At 42.8% G+C, this 7,311-nt stretch overlaps 1 long non-coding RNA gene across 1 annotated transcript; it reads right to left on the minus strand.

Annotated features, from left to right (window-relative positions):
- Positions 1–2,436: 2,436 nt before the first annotated feature.
- On the minus strand, positions 2,437–4,212 carry LOC144139112 (uncharacterized). Its single transcript, XR_013316053.1, has 3 exons — positions 4,088–4,212; positions 2,772–2,940; positions 2,437–2,576 (listed from the first exon to the last, which is right to left on the minus strand). It is a non-coding gene; the product is annotated as an uncharacterized LOC144139112 (long non-coding RNA).
- Between the last annotated feature and the right edge of the window lie 3,099 nt (positions 4,213–7,311).

Below are 7,311 nucleotides of genomic sequence, written 5' to 3' on the forward strand. Positions count from 1 at the left end.
TTTGTAGGCAAAATAGACTTTATGAGCGTCCTGAAAAGGCCTTTGACTTAAGGCACGTTACTTGCCCAAACAATTTGTAGTTGTTTAAAATAATTCATCCCAAGAAATCTCACAAAAGCCAGCGTGAATATTATATAATATTGCGAACCAGGTAGCTGGAAGCATGTTACACATTAAAATTTAACATGCAAACTAATTATATACGTCATCAATTCAAGCGGGAACAAGTCAGACATCCTTAAGAAGCAAACAAGCCAGCGTTGAATCATACAGGAGACCAGTTTTACAAAACAGACTTGAAAGCATTTTTTCCAGCCTAAACATTTTACCTTAGGTGAAATTCACAGTTGCGTGCTGTAAAAACCCTCCCGTCTTGCTATCAGTGTAATTGTGACGAAAGCCCTGCTTCTGCCAAGCAAGAATTGCAGCTTTGTTCAAAGAAAAAAACTTGTTCTAGCCAAATACGCACATTTTCAATTCTTCTAGGTCATGGGTGTCAGCTCACATCTGGTACTAAAATTTATCAATGAAGGCGGAAGCCATCTGCGTAAATAATCACTGTCACTTTTGCATCAGCAGCAGCACTGCCACGAAAAAAAATCTCATGAGCTACACTTGAATAATAAGGACGTTACAATGCGGTACCATGAACTACATTAACACCCACTATAGATTCAAAGGCAGCCTGCGCATTGTGCCAATGATGAAAAATAAGGCACGACTTCAGTTTCAGTTGACATGAAACTTGCATGTGCTAGTAACTTAAACCTCTTCATCTGATTTCACCCCCTTCATCTTTCATCTGACCTCCTTCATGCCTTTCAAGAGATACTTGAACGTCTACCAATAATTTAAAATCCCAAGTAGAGCTGAACACTTCAAGTATTTCAACAGAGACTCCAACTTAAATGACACCAGGCCACTGTCAAACTTCTCATGCTTTCCAAGAACTCCCTGCAAAAGTCCCAAGAACTCTCCAAAGGCACACAACCATATGAACATGATGACGATGAAAAAAATGACATATGCGGCGAAGAGGATGACCACATCCTGAAGTGACAATGCAGGCGGCGAATCCATGATGTGTTTCTTGCGGGCAATATTGATGCCGCCAGTCCCTTCTCTCGGAATAACCGGGCCTCGAGAAGACTTACTGCTCACCTCATGTACCTTCAAGGAAACAAGAAAATTTTGTTACATGGTTGCTTTAAATGAGTGAGTTGCTTAGTCCCTTTCATAACACAGTAATTGATTTAAAATCAGTGATTTCTTGGATTTTTTCTGGGAGGGCTGCTAAAGGTGAAAGTGCGCTAAACAATATCACCACAGACAATCAATGAAATTGCCCTGATTCTGGAAAGTATCCAACTTTGCTGCCTCGGTATCCTGAATATAAGGTTTTTTATCCTTGAGAGGTTTCGTTTATTAATCAAATAATAATTACTATAATCACCTTTCGGCATTATATTTTACACACCTTCTCTCTGCAAAAAATGTTCTCTGTACTGTATAATGTGCTCCCTAGAATGCTGTAGTGAGGCTGGCTTATTATAACTTACAGCTAAACTATGTTTCTACCACAAAGAAATAAATGGCCAGTCATAGGAAATCATAAATATCGCAATGTGGCAGAAATGTTTTGTGAAATTAGTTCCACCCAAAATATTTCACTCTCGATATGTATTACCTCCATGGTTCGTAGAGGTAAGAGGCAGAAGTTGAGCTGACTAATGCTGAACTAGGCTGTTGCACAATTTTCTTATAAATCGCAACTATAGCACATTTTCTTGCAGACGTCACTTTCTGTGCTCTAAACAATTCCCTTAAAAAAATTACCCCTTATTTAACCACCTGTCAAAATCCAATGCAAGCATTACTCATGCTACGCCTGTATTTGGGAGTATTATTGGTGCTACGGGCATATTAAAATCGGGAAATTTAAATCGTCAGTTGCCACCGCATTGTTGTAGCAGCAACCACGTTGGGCGTGTCCGTGGTGCTGACAAATCACAGCAACAACTCTCAAGGTGTAAAAGCTAAATATTTACAAAACTGATATACAAAATAGTGGTTTTTTTGGCCACTGTTGGAGCATCCGTAATAGGCGGAATATGAACACAATGGCCGATATTGGCGTTCACGATAACTTCTTAACAGTGAGATTTTATTAGGACGAACAGACCCAGAAATTGAGTCTCGCAAAAACAAAATGCCAGCTAACCCAACCAAAGTTAAGACCCGGGTGTTTCTGCCAGGGCCGTCTCAAAGTGCACTTCCAGGAACGTTTCGCTAACGTGTTCCGAAGAGCACCTACTGTCACCTTGAGCCACAGGCCAAGCTGTCACTGAAAAGAAGTTTCAAACCATTAGTTATAAAGAAACTACCTAAAAACGCGCCATGAAAGACCCAAAAATGGCAGTGCGTACTTACTTGTAGAATGCAATGAATTCATCCCGTGCAAGAGCTTTAATGTGTTGCCTTCTGATGATACACTTCCAAGAATGGGTCCAAATACAATTAAAATGGTCATATGCATTCCTTGTACCGCTGTTTTAGGTCTATCTTCGCCCTATTGCCTAGAAAATAAACAGTACAAAAATATCAGGGAATAAATTTATGCCTTGCTTTACCCAGGGAGCACGAGAAAATATTGAACAATGTCTGATTCGTTCCACGAAAGTAGAATGTCTTTTTTACAGCAGAAGCCCTGGTAATCTTTTCTTGCTGAACAATTTGAGATATGAAAATACTTGAACATACTTTAAGCTCACCTGTCCTTGGTCTATGCGAACTGGTGAATATCTGCACAATATGCACGACTCAAAAAGTACTCTTTTGTGGCTTATGAGCTCCACAGGGCATTCATAATCCGCCACACTCTCCCCGACGACCCTTCAGCATGCCAAAGATGTCTTCAGCCAGTGAATGCCACAGCCATGACTTCGCAGGAGCATGTAAAGAAAGGAAATAATTTGTTTTCATTTTTCTTGCAGAGGAACAAAAACATTTGTCACAACCTATCAGTGGGGGGCCAAATGTCTCCACAGTCAGCCATATACTCTTTCTGAACAGGTCATAGAGTATGAATACAGAATGTAGCAATCTGCTTTTGCAGTATAATTTCTACGTTCAAAGGAGAACAGAAATGAATTAATGTTTGGTGCACATCATGATGCAACAACGTTGCACCCGAGCGTTTTGAAAATTATTCCAACTCTCGAGCTGCCACTGACATTGATAGCATAAAATAGCAGGAATGGATTATTTTTAAACTTACTTTGTGACGTTAAAGCTTCTAATAATCCACACGTGAGTTTTATGGGTAATTATTCTGAGGTCTCCGGTTACCACTGACATTGACAGCATAGAAACGGCACCACACTTTCTGCGTGTTTCCACCTGCCTTCCCCTCCACAAAAGGAACGTTTTGTTACTACGCTACTGCTCAGACAACCACTTTCCCTTTCATTTCACTACACGTTAGGGAGCCAACTAACGTTGACTAGTGTAAATAGACCATCTGAATTCATCGAAGGCATTGGAAGAAACAAGGAACAACTACACACACAGCACAGATAAACGTAAGCAGTGCTGCCGCCAACGCCTTGAACGCACATCAACATTAGGCGGAATAGCGTGATTAGCACAGTAAATTTATGGCTCTCAGAAGACCAACACAACGCAATTCACACGGAAGTTTGAAAATACCGATAAGTCTAAAGACAGACGCTCCGACAAACATGTTGTGCAGTGTGTGCGCGTGAGACAATAGCATGCGACTAACCCTAGAATATTCAGTACCGCTGACAGGTACAGCAACCGTCAATATACAACTAAGCAACACCACAACATAAGGGGACATGCAGACTCGAGAAATGCGCGCACCAGCCACTTTCTAAATAGCACTAGCTAACGTACGCAGTCAGAAATGTCAAGCCGACTCCGACCCACAAACACACAAGCTTAAATAACGGCCGCAAACGTTTCTCGCATCGAACAGGCAGCGGAGCGGCACGTTTATCGGACGCAGTGAAGAACAAGTCAAAGAACAACAACCGTTACCAGAACATAAATAAGCAGCACTGACCTTTTTTGCGCCTCCCGGCAAAACTTCACTTCGTCGAACAGTAAGTACAGCCCAAGGACATGAAGAAATCCGCAGTTTCACGCCACAACCAAACTGGTAACCGTTCCCGCCAGTCTGACCGACAGTTCATTTAGTACATCAGGCGCATAACGCGAGCAATCGAGAAAACCGCTATAGAAGGCCACTGGTGGCGCTGCATGCGGACGAACAGAAACTAGCTTGCGGAAACGTTGAGACGTAGGGGCGCTGCTGTCGTTAAATGTGTTCACGCAGTGCCGTTTTTCCCTCATCGTCGTTGTACCCATAGAGATAATGTTGTACCCGTTGCCGTCCCACTATACCATGCATCAACGCAAGCGGCGCTGCCTTGTATTCTTTCCTCCATGCTGTCAACGCATGCGCACGGCATGCCGCACTGAAGTGGCGGTCGTTTCGTAATCGTTTCGGCCAACTTTTTCTTCCTCCGTGCCTTTGGCCATAGAGTTTCATACTAATATACACTAGAGGGGACACTGGCGCTAGTGTCTATGCGAGCCGTTGATCGTCTGCTTCAACCCCCATGAGGGCGGCCATGTCAGATAGACGTGTGATTTTCAAACTTGGCTTGACTATGCCAACATCTTGACTTGACTCAAAATACTTTTTTTTTAAATTGAAAAGCTACAATTAATGTTTATTACTGTATAAATTATTAGTCGTGTAAACAACTTGTACTATGTGTTAGGTTTTAATTAGGGTTTAGAAGTACTCTTTTATAAGAGGAGAAGTGATTTGTGAACGGTATACACGGCTGAGTTTAGCGGAGCCGGCTATTCGGCGGCGAAGCGTATTTTCTTTCTTTTTTTTTCTTTTTTTTCTTTTTTGAGTCGGCGGTGGCATGGCGGCGGCATGTGTCTGCTGAGTCTGCTGAAGGGCCGCTGTACAGCGTTAAATTTCGTTCTGGAAGACTACGAGTAGTGGAGCGACGCGTCATATAACCCCAAGTAAGTATACACGGTTGTTGTTCATTTCCACTCATAAGTCGCCTTACCCGACGTGCGGTCGGCATGCTGACAAAATCGTGAAAGGACACTGAGTAACAGCTGATCGTTTGCTTTGGTGCCTTAAACAAGCCGTAACGGCCCAACGTTACTAGTAACGTTGATAACAGCCAACTCGACCATATCACCTCTGTTCGTCGCTAACACGCAGACGATGTTTCATTGACCGGAAGGTTAATCGGGTTCTTTCTTTGTTGTACTCTTCGTGTATTCTTGATGTCTAATTGACGCACTGTAGAGCTGTTTCTGTGAGCAAATGTTAATTTTATATGTTGAGAGCGACAAACGTAGCGACAAACAAATCTTATCAGGCCACACAGCGAAAAAATTCTCGTACTTCATTCGTGTTAACCCTCCAGAAGACGGCCTCGTCTTGCTAAGAGCGGCAGTTATGCAGGGCGGCGTTCTGGAGCAGTGGGTTGCATTTTACGGGAGTTCCTAATTTTATGAAAATCTCCGTGTAGAATGTTTCTATTAGATGACCAATAATGCGCACTGATATATCTAAGCACCGTGTGTGTACATTACACGCCCACAAGTGCCAATCATCACCTGTCTCACGCCCAGATATAGCCAGGACAGCGTATAAAATTGAAGGCACCCTATTTTTTCCAGTGCCTCCACACAAGCGTGCCGAAGCGCAGGAACAGTGAAATTGCGAAGGTGTCAAACAGCGTAAATGTTGCTGATCAGACGGTGCTTGCCTAAATAGCAACTAAATAGTGCCTCTGGGGTACCATTTCCATAATACACAAGCTGCCTTCATGCATTCGTTGTTCCGAAGCTGTTCCACAATAAGTTCAAAACATTTACTCATTTTGTGTGGTTGTTCAGTCTTGAATAATCCAACTGCTAAAGTCATGTCTTGTTAAAGCACGACCTTTGAAAACATTGTTGGCTTCCTGTGATTTCATTGTATGTGTCTTCTCTTTGGTTTAAGTAATGACTTCAGCATCTACACAGCAGCGCGCAGCTGATCGTAACTGTGTGTTTTTATGAGAAAGCCAGAGTCATTGAATATGTTATGTTGCTGGAACCCTTTTAGTAAATAAGCATGTTAGTGTGCTGTATTTTAAGAGTACATGCTTGTGCTCTAAATATCTGTATAAAAGCCTTGCGAAACCTTCAATGATGCCATCCATTTTGATACAGGTCCCAGCTGTGTCAGTAGTGGAAGGAGCAGACCAGCAGGCAACACAAGAAGCTGCACCAGGCATGCAACCAGTTTCCAAGTCAGGATCATTGGATGGATCATCAGCAGCGCAAGACAAGGCAGGCATGCCGCCAACCTGTCAAAAACACCAAAATTCTAGCAAGGGCCACCGTTCAAAAAGCAAAAGGGCTTGGGGAGAGGTTGATTGCAGCCTACGATATGTAAATAGTAAAAACAATCCTGTACATTCAGCTCCACAATAAAGAGAAAAACAAGTGGTGAGGAAAGTGCCTTGTAGTGCATGGAAGATGTTCTTTGAATCTTGCTTTTTAGGCACTCAAGATTCAAACTAATTTTCTCGGGTGCAAGAAAATTAGTAGTTCGAAACCATTCATTGTATGCATAAATGTGCCTTATAGCAGTGGCGTCATTTGCGATAGCCTTGGCACAGCATGAAATCAACTTCATTTAACTACAATGAGCAGCCATTTGAAGATTTGTGCACGTGCTTATAGAACTGAAAGAATGAAGTGGAAGTATTCTGCGTGGTATTTTAGCCCACTGTGTTCCAAAGTGGTATTCACTTGAGGGACCCTGCTGAGGAGGAATGGGTGTGGTGCCAATGACTGTGAGAGAGCTGGCACGTCCTCACTGCCCATGTAAATCTCCATTGAAGCCAGGTTCTATTGTGCACCTTTCACAAACTTTTTGTGGCTCTGCCACCTCCTCCAGCAACATATTCATGAAGGTGTGACGTAGGGGATCAGCTTCCACCACGTGAATGTCAGCTAAAACTTACATTATACGTTGTGGCTGCAGTGTTTTGTTTATGCACCTGTGATGTCTGTCCAAATAATGGATTGAAAAATGTCAACCTGCTCTTTCCCATCTTGCACTGTTAGTACGGCTCAAAAGGTTCTGATCAATGGGGTAGAAGGCTGCCTCGCCTACTTCTGGCTGTTATCAAGTTGCAGATTGTATCCACCCACGGCTGTTCACTGTGGCTGTATATTGTCGTGCCGAGTGTACGC

Source organism: Haemaphysalis longicornis, unplaced genomic scaffold (genome assembly GCF_048455015.1).
Source record: "Haemaphysalis longicornis isolate Haplotype H1 unplaced genomic scaffold, Haemaphysalis longicornis Haplotype H1 scaffold_5, whole genome shotgun sequence".
Taxonomy (NCBI): Eukaryota; Metazoa; Arthropoda; class Arachnida; order Ixodida; family Ixodidae; genus Haemaphysalis; species Haemaphysalis longicornis.